General features: G+C 41.5%; 1 protein-coding gene across 1 annotated transcript in view; it reads left to right on the forward strand.

Annotated features, from left to right (window-relative positions):
* Window positions 1-10,099: 10,099 nt before the first annotated feature.
* The window catches only part of RESF1 (retroelement silencing factor 1), a 37,382-nt gene continuing 30,903 nt past the window's right edge, over window positions 10,100-16,578 (forward strand). Inside the window, exons 1-2 of the mRNA XM_060112448.1 lie at window positions 10,100-10,208; window positions 11,552-11,646. The gene's annotated coding sequence lies outside the window, so the exon portion shown is untranslated. The remainder of the gene's footprint in view (window positions 10,209-11,551; window positions 11,647-16,578) is intronic.

Consider the following 16,578-nt stretch of genomic DNA (forward strand, 5'->3'; position numbering starts at 1 on the left):
GGAAATACCTTTATAATTTTGAAGTGACAAGTATGTGTGTGTGTCTGTGTGTGTGTACATGAATAAATATATACCTTAAATATACATTATATACATATACATTTATGTATAAATATATGTAATATATACATATATTACATATACATATACATATGTAATATATAAATATATACATTTAAAGAAAATTTTTCCCAAACTTAGAGTTTGAGTGATAATAGCTTGATTTCTTTTTTTCTTTTTTTGCCGTACGCGGGCCTCTCCCTGTTGTGGCCTTTCCCGTTGCAGAGCACAGGCTCCGGACCTGCAGGCCCAGCAGTCATGACTCACGGGCCCAGCCACTCCGCGGCATGTGGGATCTTCCTGGACCGGGGCACGAACCCGTGTCTCCTGCATAGGCAGGTGGACTCTCAACCACTGCGCCACAAGGGAAGCCCAATAGCTTGATTTTTTAATGCATGACAGAACATTTACTAAGTCTGTTTGCTCTAACGTGACACTCTTGGGAAATACCATGTATCTGACAACCATCAACAACTTATGTAGATGCAGAAACACTACTGTTCTGTAAGATGAGAAGTTTACTTGTAAACTTGGTAAGTTGTTAGGATGCTTGCCACCTGGTAGAGATGTTATTACCAAATGTGACAGGTCTTTATTGCTCTGAAAAAATTAACCGCTCATAACTAATTTAGCAATCTTATTTGGTGTTTCTTTCCCCTCTGACTATATAAGTAAGAATCTGTTCTTCAAATCCTTCTCAAATCAACTCTTTTCTTACCTGTTGGTTACTTTATAATGAAGCCAAATCAAGTCTCTGTACCCTGGCACCAAATTAAATCTCAGAGACAGAGTTTTGGATGAAGTAGAAAAGAATAGCTTTATTGCTTTGCCAGGCAAAGTGGGCCACAGCATGCTAATGCCCTCAAAACTGTGTGTCCCCATCTGGGGGGTAGTGAGAAGTTTTATAGCAATGGTTCAAAGAGGGCGTGATCAGCTCATGGACATTCTTCTGATTGGTTGGTGGTGAGGTAAGTGCAAGTCAGCATCAACCTTCTGGTTCCAACCGGTCTGGGGTCTACATGCTTGTGGGCAGCACGCATATAACTTCTTTTACCTGGTAGGGGTTTCAGTATCTGCAAAACAGCTCAAAGATATTGCTATGTATATGCCTTGAGGAGGAACCAGGACCCTGCCCCAAGGCTGCACTATTGTTTCTTGACTGTTCCTCCCTTGTCTCCCCTCCCTTCCCTAATTAGCAATTGTTTGAACCTTCCCCTTGGAACTCAGGAGAATTGAAGGCTGAATGAAGCCTATTTCCTTAATCAAGAAATGGGGGGGGCCTTCCCTGGTGGCGCAGTGATTGAGAGTCCGCCTGCTGATGCAGGGGACATGGGTTCGTGCCCCAGTCCGGGAAGATCCCACATGCCGCGGAGTGGCTGGGCCCGCGAGCCATGGCCGCTTAGCCTGCGCGTCCCCAGCCGGTGCTCCGCAACGGGAGAGACCACAACAGTGAGAGGCCAGTGTACCGAAAGAAAAAAAAAAAAAAAAAAGAAACGGTGGGACAGAGAGGCATATCCAGCTGGGGAAGAATCTCATCTCGTTGCCTTAAAGAAATGGGGGACACAGAAAGGCCCAGGAGCCCCACAGGGGCTCAGTTTCAATGATTCAATAAAACTTAGATGTGTACTAACAAATCTATCTAAGAATTTTGTCCTTTGATATAATTGTATGTTCACAGAAAAGGCCCTGGAATGATATGGACAGAAGAAATTGGACAGAAATTATTTCTGAGGGTGGAAGTTGGAAATTGAATTTTTATAACATTGCTGCATTACTTTTGCATTTTTAAGAAATTCTGACTTAAAAAAATGTTATGTCTAAGTAAAAGCAAAGAAAGCAGAATGATCCATGAACTCTGTGTTCACCACTAGAGAAATGATTTAGCAAACTATGGTACCTCTATTCCTTGGAAAAATCTTCCATCATTAAAATTATGATTTTGAAGATTATATTATAACATGTAAAACTATTTTTTTGTGTGTGGCCATACCACATGGCTTGTGGGATCTTAGTTCCCCAACCAGGGACTGAACCTGGGCTCTCGGCAGTGAAAGCACAGAGTCCTAACCACTGTGCGGCCAGGGAATTCCCTAAAACTATTTTTTTTTAAGAAAACAAAAACTATGTATAGAAAAGAAAGCATAAGAGGAAAAACTTCACATCAAAGAAAAATTAATGAATTTCTCTATGGGAGAAATAGAGAATTTTATTCAAGCCAACCTGAAGATTATAACCCAGGAGTCAGACGGTCTTTCAGAAAACTCTGAGGATGGTTCCACTTGTTAGAAGTAGAAGTCACAATTATATACATTTTGGACACAAAGGATTGGCTATCAAAATGACACACTGACATTTTACATAAAGGTCACCAAGGATACATAGTCTAGATCTACAGGTACCAAGAGTACAACAGGTCACCATGACTCCTCACAGCCTTAGGAAAAGAATGTTATCTTTAAGGAGTTATGTTTCTTGAGTCAGAAGGAGAAAAAAAAAAAGATCTTTATGGTTGAGCAGACATTCCCACCTTTGAGGAGGTCTGGTTAATGTATAATGCAGATGCACGCTGCACATTAGCAGGGGTCCAAGGCAGGTAGGGAATATGTTCTGCTTAAATTTTCTTATCCTGTCTTAAAACATGAATTTTATTCCATCAACCAGTATATTAATGATTATCTTTGAGTAATAGGTTATTAATAATATTTTATTTTACTTTTCAGGATTTTCCTCATTGTCTAGTGAGCATTTATTATTTTTTATAATGAGGAAAATGTTGGTACAAACAAAACACAGCATATTTCAGCATGCCCTGACTCTTCTTTTAAGATGTGTGGTGCAATAGGCTGGCCTCTCATGGCTTTTACAAAAGCTTGTAGTTTGTGTTCCTCCCCATACCTAAGAATTTTACCTCAAATAATGAGTATTTGATAGCTGTGTTTTGTAAAGGAGGGCAAGTTAACACCTTAAACTGTGATTGAATTACATAGACAGTAGGTCTCTTGCAAGTTTTAACTAGGAAGACAACATTTCTGTACTGTGTTGTTAAGCAAAGCAACTTCTTCAGATGGTCTATTTGGAAAACAATCCATTTTAACTTAGACAGTGAGAGGAAAAACCCTACCCTCTTAGGTTTATTTCCTGGAGGTGTGCTAATTAAACTAACAAAAGACAGATTAACAGTCGAAAAGGCACTCTGTTTTTGTTTGGTTTTTTTTTGCGCAGGCCCAGCGTCCATGGCATGTGGGACAACTTGTGGCCTGCAGGATCTTAGTTCCCTGGCAAGGGATCCAAACTGCGTCCCCTGCAGTGCAAGCAGGGAGTCAACCACTGGAGTGCCAGGGAACTCCTCGACCAAAGTTTAAAGGTATAAGGCCAGCAAGCTTGGTCATCATTTTTACCTATGTTATAAGACATTATGAAGAGACACTGCTTAGTGAAAGGGGTATGTTTAAGAAGGAGCAATGGAGAAAAGGGAAGAGGATCTAAGGAAGGTACAGGAAGAAGAGGATGAACAGAATAAGGAGGAGGAAGAAGGTAAGGTACAGGGGTCAAGGAGGAAATTCAATCTAGGATTGGATCAGGAGAGGGAGAAGAGATTTTAAAGTTGGATTTTAGATCCTCCACATTGTTATTAGCCTTTCCTGAGGCATCATTAATGGCAGGAACTTTAGAGTTTTCTTTTAGCGGGCTCTTCATGCTGTTGCCAGACTCAATGGGTCCATCGGTTGGGGTGCATAGTCGACGAACGTGCCAAGTACTTTTGATCAAAGCAGAAGCATTTATTACTTGTGACAAGTAAGGAGTCAGAGAGATAGCTCTCAAAGCACTGTCTCTCTGAACAGCAAGATCAGGGAAGTTTTAAGCTAAGGGCACGTGCATATTCAGGAAAGGACGAGTGCAATCTTCTAGGTAGAGGTGAAGTTCTAGATGCCCTTGCCAGTGCGACCATAGGCAGACGTTGCTGTTCAAAACATGGTGGCAATCCCCACCCTTAGGGTGGAGATTTTAGCATTAAAATGAGGCAGAGGTTACTCTAGGTTGACAAAATCCAGGCACCTAATTGAGTGAAGTCAAGAGGGTCAGCAAAGGTCAGCATCATCAATTCTTAGGCTCCACTTAGTCTGGTGGTTGAGTGCTCCAGGGGGTTTGGATCCTGAAAAACAGCTCAAGAATGTGCTTCAGGCTGATCTTTACCTTTGAAACAGAACTGGGAGTCTTTTTTTTTTTTTTTTTTTTTTGCGGTATGCGGGCCTCTCACTGTTGTGGCCTCCCCCGTTGCGGAGCACAGGCTCCGGACGCGCAGGCTCCGGACGCGCAGGCTCAGCGGCCATGGCTCACGGGCCCAGCCGCTCCGCGGCATATGGGATCCTCCCAGACCGGGGCACGAACCCGTATCCCCTGCATCAGCAGGCGGACTCTCAACCACTTGCACCACCAGGGAGGCCCATAACTGGGAGTCTTTATGACTGATTTATTATCTTTGCTATGGTTGCTTCTCTGTCTTGATGATAGTCGTTTGTTCCTATATTCTTTGTTCCTTTTGAAATCATTAATTTCTGAGACATATTCTTTGTTTCCACAGGTAGACCTAGGAAACCATAGTTTACCTTTCCCCCAATCATCAGTAAACAGAACACAGAGGGGTTCTGAAATAAACTTGTCCAGTGCATGTTACAATTTCTCTTATTGCCTGGTATCCTACTTCTGCAAGATATGATATAATCTGGTTTAACCCCATTCCCTTCCTTACTACTGTCTTACTAACAATGCCCATCTGAAAATGCAGGTGATTGAATTTTTGGAATCTTTCAACCATTTGTGTCTAAGGTGGCAAGCAAATGAATTATCTTATTCATATCCCATATCCCACTGAGAATGAACAGACCTGACACAACTGGGCAGTCTTTAAAAGCCAGTTGAATTCATCCGCCTTAACCATGAATCTGAAAAGAATAGTAGCTTCAACAAAGAATGATTGATTAGCAGCATCAGTCCCCAAAACTCAAAGCTTTTAGCACCTGAATTGCTGAGCTAGTTTCCTTTTTGACTGCTGAACCCTGTGGCTACCTTCTCACTTTCTGTTCTTTGTTTTCCAAATTGACCTTGAATTTTGTTTTCCAGTTGGTAATTCAATGCACCAGATCTTTTTGACTGTTCAAATAATCACAACAATGAGATCACTTTACATAGATTGAGAAGTTAATACCCATTGTCAATGATAGAGAAAGAATAACTTTCTTGGCATTACTGAAAATAGTTATACCCTTAAAAGGATGTAATCTGGCAATATCTGTTATGTTGAAATTACAGTTCAGCCTAGCAATTTTCCTCCTGGGAATCCTTCCAAAACTTATCGATTGTTCACAAGTGGCAAAAATTGGAAATGATGTGAGTTTCATTAGGTAATGATGAATTTTAGGTAATTATTAAAAATGACTTAGAGCTATTACTGTAACCTGGATGGACTGCTATGGCTTGTTGAATAAAGTAAGAATCAGAGAAGTGTGAACAATATTCTATTTAATAAAATGGTGAGTAAGATCCCTCTATACGTATATTAATATATGGTTAAATGAGCATGGAGAAAACTACTAAAGTACACATGGATTAGGGGGAATTAGTGGTTTATCCTTATACCAATATCACACTTCTTGATTATTATATAGTACATCTTTAAATCAGGTTGTGAAAGTCCTTTTTAACTGTTCTTCTTCAGGATTGCTTTCATTTTCCTTTCTGAACCTGCATTTCCAGGTTCCGGTCTCCAATTATTCCCCTTCTTGTCAAATCCAAAGGGTATTTTCCAGTTTATTCTTACCTGATCTTTAACAGGACTGAAGGTTTTCTACTCACGTGAACGGCTCTCTTTCTCTGCCTCTGTGATATCCTTCTCCTAGTTTTTCTTCTGTCTTTCTGGCTATTCCCATGTATCTTTAAGGCATATCTTCTTCCTTTGCCATTAAACATTGGAGATTTTCAAGACTTGGTCTGGATCTTTCCTCATTCTACACTTCACACAAACGAGTACTGTTTCATAACCAGAGCTTTAATCAACTTATAAAAGATAGAACTTTACTCCTCTCTCAGTATAGTCTAGGTGGTCCCTGCTGGTGGAGAGCTCTTCTTTACAGAACTTTCAGGACCCAGTTTACTTCTGTTTTGTTCCTTAAACATTCCCTTGGGCAGAGGTTATAACCTGGAGTCCATTATACTGGTTTTCTGTTGCTGACACAACAAATTACTACAAACTGAGCTGCTTGAACAACACCTCCTTATTATCTCACAGAGTTTCATTTTCAAGCTCATTAAGGTTGTTGGCATAATTTATTTCCTTCTCGTGCTTTCCACGTGGTCCTCTCTCTATTTAAGCCAGCGACAGTTGAGCCCTTCTCATGCTTTCGTTCTCAGACTGTCCCCTGTGTCACATCTCTCTGGCTTCCTCTCCTACCTTCATCTTCTGGGTTTTAAGGTTCATATGATTATGCTGGGCCCACCAAGACCCAGATAATTCAGGCTAAATTGCCTATTTTAAGGTCAGCTGATGAGTGATCTTAGTTATATCTGCAAAGTCCCTTTTGTATATAAGTAACATAACCATGGAGTAACACCCGGAGGTGAAGGTCACAGGGGCCAAACTTATGCCTACCATATCCATGGATAGAGTTCAAGAATACCATGAATTTGGATGGCAAAACAATTAACTCTATTTTCACTAACATTTTTTTGAAATGTACCATTTCCTTCAATTATAAATGTTGGCAACAAAGACACAGAAATATAGCAGTATTAACAATAAATTTTTCACCATAAAAATCACAGGTAAGGTATTCTTATATTATGCAGATAATCTTGAAATGTCATTCATGTCCATCACTTCCAAAATCACAGTTGTTATTAGATCTGCTACTAGATCTTATTTATTTTGTTAATAAAGAAATGCATTATCATATCACACATTTGTTTTTTTAATATTTTTATAACTTTCATACTGAATTAATTTCCTTTGTAATCTTATATATTTTATTTTAAGCATTCCAAAACATTATTCTAAGGAGGGGTCTATGGGCTCCACCAAACTGCCAAAGGGATTTAAAGCACCAGAAGAAAAAAAAGAATTCCTGCCTTCAGGAATAGTTTTCCTTTCTAAGGTTGAAATTAGGTTACTGCCATTTCTATATTCCAATATAAACAAATAGAGAAAGAGGAATTTCAGGGTAAGACATTCCTTCAGGCAGAAGTTGCATGCAACATTTTTGCTCATATGTCATTGTAAGAACTGAAATGTGGCAATACTTAGCTGCAAGGGAGGCTTGGGGAATGTATTCTCTAGTTAAGTGACCTTGTACCTAGCAGGAAGGAGAAACAGAATATAGGGGACAACCAAGAAAAGAAAAAGAAAACCAATGACCTCATTTGCCTCTTAAATGAATAATAGGCATCTTTTGTACAAATTTCTTACTATAGACATGCTAATGATGTCATGCAATTTTCTAAAATATGTTTTATAAGTTTAGGAGTTAACAAGCCTTGAGGCTAAGTATTATGCTCTTGAAAGATTGAGATAGCATCTATAGTCAAAGTAATTTGACTAAAGAGAGACTTTCTTTTGAATATTGTGAAACACAGAGAGAGGATCTGTAATTTATGATAGGGGACATAGCATAGAACAATCTAATCTTTTGGGGAATCTTTCCCCAGCCTGACCAGTCGGATAACAAGTTTCTTTGTTTAGCATACTGAATTATAAATACCTTAAAGAGAAGGCAACTTAAAGTCCAGCCCCTGATTAAACAACTTTCAGGTTCTAGAGATTGTGTCCTCCCCTTGCAAGTCTCCTTGCTGGTGACACTTCAGGCCTGCTATATTGACAAATGTCCGTTGTACTTTAGGAGTGGTGGAAAGACCACACTTTTGGAAAATCAGACAAGCTTTATTCATCTAAAGGAGACAGGAGAAAGTCAGCACAAACAGGGGCAAGGATACACAGCAGAGATATCAGCGGCTTCATTTCAGAATGAGTTGTAGCTTCCCGGGCATTAAATCTTGTTGGGCATTAAGCCTTCCTTAGGCTATATAGGAGTGGGGTCCATGTCAGACTTTCTTGCAACAAAACTCCCTGTTTCTTGCGTTCACTTCTGTTTGCTGACCTGTGTGGCTTAGGCTCTGGAAAACGCCATATCTGAGCCAAGGACACCACCCCATGTTCTGGGAGTTGCTTTTAGCTATGTATTAGTTCATGTAACTATCTCAAGAATCCTACGAGGTAAGTGTTAGTGTTATTTTCAATTTACAGATGAGAAAACTGAGCAGAGATAGGTTAAGTGATTTCCCCAAAGTTGTATGTCTAGTGAGTGCAGAGCCATGATCTACACCTCAAGAGTGCCCTACCCCGCCCTACATATTACAAGAACTAACCAACTCTGCCCTTTCTCATTCTTGTTCACTCAGATTGGATTCCCTTGTTTACTTTGTTGACTTTAAAAATAAAAGTTATTTTACCAGCAAAAATGGGTTTATTCGGGAATAGCAGAGGAATTGTAACAGAGAAGAACAAACCTGATACCTTTAGCTCTAACCTTTGTGCTCTGTTGCCACGTTGACTGTGCTTAGTCATACTGGTTCTGCACCTTTGTCCAAAAAAATGTTGCCTAGAGCCTGAAACGTACTTGATAGCGCATTCTCAAGGCTCTGCCTTCCAGGCTTGACCTTTAAAGGTATAAGACTTTTCATTTACATAGAGATAAACAGTTGCAGAACAAAGAATAACATTTGTCTTGTTGGAGGTTTACAGGAACATGGTGACCAGACCTTTGTGGACAGATACAAGAAGAAAGGATTCTCACATCCCCTCCAAGGTCTGGCCTGCACCAAGAAGTCTACAACAACCAACCACACCTTCTCCCCCTTTAGTATTAAAAGAAGCCTGAATTCTAGCTCTGGTAAGATGTTTCTTTGGGACACTGGTCTGCCATCTTCTCCGACTGCTGCCTTTCTGAATAAAGTCGCTATTCCTTGCCCCAACACTTGGTCTCTCGATTTATTGGCCTGTCATGGGGCAAGCGGTATCAGTTTGCACTTGGTGACTGAATTGCAATTTGGGTCAAGCAAGCTATAGCAAAAGCCATAGGCAAGTCCAACAAACAAAGGAAAGTTACTTTATAGAGAAAATGGAGGAACTTGGGAGGGGTTCTTCTGAAGGAAAGTGCATGGTGAAAAGTGAGGGTGATGACAGTTTCTCACTGGCTGAGTTGCTGGGGTAGTCTCTTTCTTTCTTTCTTTTTTTTTTTTTTTTTGCGGTACACGGCCCTCCCACTGTTGGGGCCTCTCCCGTTGCAGAGCACAGGCTCCGGACGCGCAGGCTCCACGGCCACGGTTCACAAGCAGAGCCTCGCCGTGGCATGTGGGATCCTCCTGGACCGGGGCACGAACCTGTGTGCCCTGCATCATCAGCAAGCGGATTCTCAACCACTGCGCCACCAGGGAAGCCCTAGTCTGTTTCTTGTATGAACTGCAATGTACATCTTTGCTCTTTGGGGCCTGTAATTGACAATTCTTTCTGTAATTGACTGGGAGTGGTACTGTACTACATGAGAGCTCCCCCTTCTGGCCTCCCAACTCTATTTTGGTGAGGTTTCCCTTTATTAATTTTCACAACTTTCTCCTGTAGAAATCCCCCAGCAAAAAGAGTCTACTTCCTTTTCCTTGAGGAGGTTTCTCTGCGATAATGGATGTTCCCCCTTGTTAGAAATTTTCAGCCCGGAGTTAGACTTACCGAATTGGCAATCTTGCAGGTGGTGCTCTTCAGTCCCTTTTTAACAAATCCTTCGAAAGAATCTGATGCAAGTTAAAGGCGGAGAGCCACTGCTGGAGTTTTCTTCCTCAGATACGTGAACTAGCTTGGCAAGTTTGGGAGATGACTGGGGGGCGGGGCTGGCCCCGGACGCTACTCATCCGATCGGCACTAGGACCCCGGCGCCGGGGACCGGGTCTAGCGGCGGCCGTTGCGCCCGGGGCGGGGTTGTGCTGTTCCGGGAGTGGGGCCTCCAGCTCGACCCGCCTCTGGAGGCGGACCCGAGTTGACTTAAACTCTGGGGCCGCCAGGCGCTGCGTTTTCCTCCGCTCGCCCTGGCTGGTTTGCGTGCCCGTTGGTAAGTGGGGGGGGGCCTGGTTCCCGGCCGGCACTCGCACGTCTTCTCTGGTCTTGGCTGGGCTGGGGGCACCGGGAGTCCAGGTGTCTGCGGGCGGGGGCTGGGCGCGTGGCGGCGAGAGCTTTTGTTCTGTGGCGGGGACAGAGTGGCGACTGCGGGGTCTCCGGGGTCTCGGGCCTCGGGCCCGCGGTGAGCGCGCCCCGCTGGCCGCCGCCCAGAGCTGGGCGGGCCCGCTGGGCTTGGCTCGCTGCCCTCCCACGGCGCGGGGCCGGCCCGGAGGAGCCGCGGACTCAGAGCCTGACCCAGAGGGCGGCGCCTCGCCGGGTATTTTCTGTGGATCGCCTTACTCTTCACGGTAGAGGTCGCGGGTGCCGACTGCGAGGACGCATTTTGTTAAACTCCAAGGCGATTGGTTAGGCTGGATATGAGAGTGGCTTATGTTGTTATTGATTTCCTGTCGCTGGCTTGAAAAAAAGATCTTTGTTTTGTATTTATTTTTCTAGTGTTTTCTTCCTCCCCACCCCCATTATGCAGAACCTCCCGAAACAGAATTGCTTCGCTTGCATCTCCAAGTGGCCCGCGAACGCGCTTGTGCCGGAGACGTTTTCTGTTCCTCTGCAATAGTTAGTCCCTCGAGGCACTTTTAAATGCACAAATGCGTACCGATTTTAGATGTTCTCGAGGGACGCGAATTCCCTAAGCAGATGACCTTAGGATCCTGAGTTCAGCAAGCTTCCGGAGAATCGTTTCACTGAAAACAATTTGTAATACTTCTAGTGCTTGTAATCAAAATAAAGAGAACAGCAAGTGATGGGGATGAGCTTGGGTGCATTTAAATAGGCGGGTCGCAGAGCTTCTTTGGGGATTTTTCTGATTAATGCGTTAGCTGTAAACCACATTTAAGTTTTAGTGTTATTATGCATGAGTTAAGGTTTTACTTATTTTTTTACTGTACAGTTGGCTTCTCGTTTACTAATCCAATAAAGAATTAAGTTAAAGTGTTGTTTAGCGTGATAAAATAATAGTGGCCCAGGAGGAGCGCACGTGAATTCTCACTTAAAAAGTGAATGGTATTTTAAGGCAGACCCAGTTTCTGTTTCTGTTACTTTGCCTTCTTAATAAGAATTCAGTAAACTTAGTTTGCTTTTGGTGCAACCTTAAGGAACAGTTTGCACAGCAATGTCGTATCAAGTAAACAGATTAGTGTGTATTTTTATTATAAATTTGATGTGAACTTTATATAAATAAAATTCAAGTATAAATTTTGTATTAAATTATATATTATATATTTAAGTTTTATATTAAATTATTATCAGTTATAAAATGTTTCTTGCTGTTCCTAGGACCAAAGAAGTAAACACTGTGTGGAGTGGTACTGACACGTTTGGAAGGAAATGGGAACATATACAGTAATGAATGAGTAGTATCATATTTAAAGGTAAGCGTGTCTCCTCTAAGTAGTCTACTCTAATTTATCTGTTGTGGAACAAAATTATTAAGTTGAATCAGCATTGGTTAAATATTAAACTATAGGATGCTGTGGATTTGATGTCAAAGCTTGAGAAATATGGTTGGCGTAGCATGGAGAATTCAGCTGTTCATCTTTGCACAAAAAGGAATAAGAGATGATGGTGAGGTGACTGTGGTCTAAGTTACTTAGGAAGAGGTCTACTTAACATTATTCTCTACGTGGTCTGTTTCTTATTTTATTTTTTGAATTCATCATATGTGGCACGTGGGGTTGGAGGAAGGCAGCACAGAGCAGAACTCTGGGAGAACCATTCCCTGAAATATCAACCTATAAAGCCAAAAAGGTCATTTCAGGGCTTCCATCCTGTAAACTCCAAGTGGTGTTAGGAAATCTTCTGTAATGATTAAGACCATAGTCCCTGCAGTCAGACTGCTGAGCGTCAGATTTTGGCTCTACCACTTGCCATCTCTGCAAACTTCGGAGAATTATTTAACTTCTCTGCCTCAGTGTTCTCATCTTCTGTGAAATGGGGGTAACCGTAGTACCTAGCTCACAGGATTGTTGTGATAAGTTAATGAGTTTGGTAGATAGAACACACTTGGAAGAGCTCCTGGTAAATGGTAAGTGCTTAATAAATCTTAGCTGTTGTCATGAGAAGAAATATATTTTATGGCCTAAGAAAATTAACAGTGTCTTACAGGAGATTCAGTTTGCTCATTTAAGCTCTAAATCAATTTATCGAGTTTGTGTTGAGTAAACCCTTCACTGTAGATCATGGTGGAGGTTCTGTTTTTGTAAGGAAGTACCAGACACAACTCTGGTTTTTACCTGCAGCCGTATTTTTTTTAAATTAATTAATTAACTTATCTTGGGCTGCGTTGGGTCTTTGTTGCTGCGCGCAGGCTTTCTCTAGTTGCGGCTAGGGCTTCTCGTTGCGCTGGCTTCTCTTGTCGCGGAGCACAGGCTCTAGGCTCGTGGACTTCAGTAGTTATAGCTCGCGGGCTCCAGAGCGCATGCTCAGTACTTGTGGCGCACGGGCTCAGTTGCTCCTCGGCATGTGGGATGTTCCTGGACCGGGGCTCGAAGCCGTGTCCCCTGCACTGGCAGGCGGATTCTTAACCACTGCACCACCGGGGAAGCCCTAAAGGCGCAATCTTAAAAAAAGAAATGTAATCTTGTGGACCTTTGAAGAATTCTAAGTGCTTTGTTGACAGACAGCTATGTAGTGTGTCTATACTTGATATCCTAAGTGTGCTTGTAAATGGAAGGGCAGTGTTAGAGGCTAGCCTGTTGAGGTAAATGTCTCAAGTGATTGCAGAGATTTAATGACAGTCATTAAGATTCTCTTGAGATATGTTAAATTATAAGACTTCATTTGTAAACAAAATCTTAACTTGTGGTTAAAATTGTGGTTAAAAAAATTATATTGTCCACTTAGGTTTCAAGAAACAAAAAATCATAAGCAAATTTTTTTAAGCCCCCAAAGGGAATTTATTGGATCACATAACTTAAGAGTTCATGTGAGAAGATATACAGATTGCCAACAAACACGTGAAAGGATGCTCAACATCACTAATCATTAGAGAAATGCAAATGTAGGTGATACCTACAATGAGGTATCACCTCACACCAGTCAGAATGGCCATCAAAAAGTCTACAAACAATAAATGCTGGAGAGGGTGTGGAGAAAAGGGAACCCTCTTGCACTGTTGGTTGGAATGTAGATTGATACAGCCACTATGGAGAACTGTATGGAGGTTCCTTAAAAAACTAAAAATAGAACTACCATCCCACCCAGCAATCCCACTACTGGGCATTTACCCTGAGAAAACCATAATTCAAAAAGAGTCATGTACCACAATGTTCATTGCAGCGCTATTTACAATAGCCAGGACATGGAAGCAACATAAGTGTCCATCGACAGATGAATGGATAAAGAAGATGTGGCACATATATACAATGGAATATTACTCAGCCATAAAAAGAAAGGAAATTGAGTTATTTGTAGTGAGGTGGATGGACCTAGAGTCTCATACAGAGCGAAATAAGTCAAAGAGTATGCTAATACATATATATGGAATCTAAATAAAAAATGGTTCTGAAGAATCTAAGGGCAGGACAGGAATAAAGACGCAGACTTAGAGAATGGACTTGAGGACACAGGGAGGGGGAAGGGTAAGCTGGGACGAAGTGAGAGAGTGTCACTGACATATATACACTACTAAATGTAAAATAGTAGGAAGCAGCCTCATAGCACAGGGAGATCAGCGAAGTGATTTGTGACCACCTAGAGGGGTGGGATAGGGAGGGTGGGATAGGGAGGGTGGGAGGGAGGGAGGGAGGGAGACAGGGAGACAGGGAGGGAGACGGCAAGAGGGAAGAGATTTGGGGATATATGTATACGTATAGCTGATTCACTTTGTTATAAAGCAGAAACTAATACACCATTGTAAAGCAATTGTACTCCGATAAAGGTGTTAAAAAAAAAAAAGAGTTCATGTGGCTTGACTTTCAGGTTTGGCTGGATCCAACATTTGAATCTGAAAGAAAGTTTTAAAGACTTGAGACACTGTCTTTGAGTTCTGCTGTCTTCTTTGGCATTGACTTCATTCTCAGGCACAGCTCTCCCTTCATTGCGTAGCCCTAACATCTCCAGGTATATAGCCAGTCAGCTTCAACTTGCACAGAGCATGTCTTTTGTCTGGTTGCTCTGCCAGGTCTATAATTACATTAGTGCTCATCGAGTCATGTGCCCCTGTCTGTGCTAACAACTGGGAAATGTTTTGTTTTTTTAAACTGTAGTTTAGAGATATAATTCATATATCATATTCATATAATTCAGTTTATTCACTTACAGTGTACAGTGGTTTTGCATATATTCACAAAGTGTGCAACCATTACCACAATCACTTTTAGAACATATTCTTGCCCCCCAAAAGAATCTCTACTCATTATACTCTCCATATATTCTCTATACTGTCCATTCTCCCCCAAGCCATGCATCTCCAGGCAACCGTTAATCTAGTTTGTCTCTAGATTTGTGATTCTGAACACTTCTTATAGATGATGTCATATGTGATCTTTTAGGACTTTTTTCTCACCTAGCATGATGTTTTCAAGATTGATTCCTGATAAGCATGTATGTATTTCATTCCTTTTTATTAGCAAGTAATAATTCCGTTGTATGGTTATGCCACACTTTGTTTTCCTTTCATCAGTTAACACACATTTGGATTGTTTCCACTTTTTGGCTACTCTGAATAAAGTTGCTGTGAGCATTCATGTACAAGTGTTTGTATGGGCATACATTTTCAATTCGTGTATGTATATATCTAGGAGTTGAATTGCTCTGTCATATCATAAGGTAACTGTATTTGACCTTTTGAGAAATTGCCAGACTGTTTTTGATGAACCATGTACATTCTCAGTAGTAACAGCAATGCATAGGAGTTCCAGTTTGTCCACATCCTTACCAACACTTGTCTTTTTGATTGTAGCTATCATAGTGAGCATTAAGTGGCATCCTGTGATTTTATTAATGATGTTGAGCATCTTTTTGTGCATATTGCCTATTTGTATATCTTTGGAAAAACTGTCTATTCAAAACCTGTTAACTTTAAATTCAAGTTGTTTTTATATTATCGAGGTGTAAAAGTTCTCTATATATTCTGGATTCTAGTTTCTTCCTAGTGATCATATATATGAGGGTTTGTTTTTGGATTCTGTTCCATTGATCATTGTTTATCCCAGTTCAGTCCCACATGACTTTATTTACTCTAGTTTTTTTTTTTTTTAGCCATTGGTATTAGTTATTATAATTAGTTGTTGCATAATTACCTCAAATATTAGTGGCTTAAAACAGCAAATAGTTATTATCTCATATAGTTACTATGGGTCAGGAATCAGGGAATGGCTTAGCTGAGTGGTTCTGGATCAGGGCTTTTCATGAAGCTGCTGTCAAGATATTGGCAGGAGCTGCACACAGTTTTTGAAGGCTTGACTGAGGCTCAGGGATTTGCTTCCAAGATGGCTCACTCACATAGCTGTTGGAAGGAGGCTGTAGTTTTTTGCCATGTGAGTGTCTCCATATTTTGCCTGAGTGTCCCGATGATGTGGCTGCTGGCTCTTCCCCTCCTCATCAGGTCCTTTCAGATGGGCAGCAGCATCATTGGAAACCACAGAGGTTCAGGGTACAGGGAAGCCTTGCAAGATCATCAGTACCATTTGAGAGAGTGCAAAAAAGCTAAAAAGCCTCCCAGTGTGATGTGTGCCCTTGCTCAATGGTAGCTCTTCTTATTAATTTGCAATTACTATTTTAAGATCTGCTGGTAGTGGAGGGTCTCCTGCAGAGGTGGGGGGTGGGGTGGTGCTGTGGCTCACGGGGACAAGGACATTGGCAGTAGCAGTTCTGGGAAATACCCATTGGCATAAGGCCCCACCAAAGAGCCTGTAGCAATTTACTCTAGTTTTGTAGTTTAAAGTTTTGAAATTGGGAAGTGTGAGTCTTTCAACTTTATACTCTTTCTCAAAATGAATTTTGGGGTCGGGTTCTCAGTTTCTGCAAAGAAGACATCTGGGACTTTGGTAAGGGTTGTAATGAATCTGTAGACCAATTTGAGGAGTAGTGCCACCTTGAGAGTATCAAATCTTCCAGTCCATGAATGTGGGATGTGTTTCCATTTATTTAGGTCTTTAATTTCTTTTGGCAATGTTTTGTAATATTCAGAGTGTACAATTTTCACTTTTTGTTAAATTTATTCCTAAGTATTTCATTCTTTTTGCTGTTACTGGAAATGGAATTGTTTTCTAGATTGTTGTTCCCTCACCCCCCACTTCAGATGCACAAGCCCACATTGTCACCTGTGCTTCTGACTGGGTACAGATTGGAGGTTCCCAGGA

This window comes from Mesoplodon densirostris, chromosome 11, assembly GCF_025265405.1.
Source record: "Mesoplodon densirostris isolate mMesDen1 chromosome 11, mMesDen1 primary haplotype, whole genome shotgun sequence".
NCBI classification, from domain to species: Eukaryota; Metazoa; Chordata; class Mammalia; order Artiodactyla; family Ziphiidae; genus Mesoplodon; species Mesoplodon densirostris.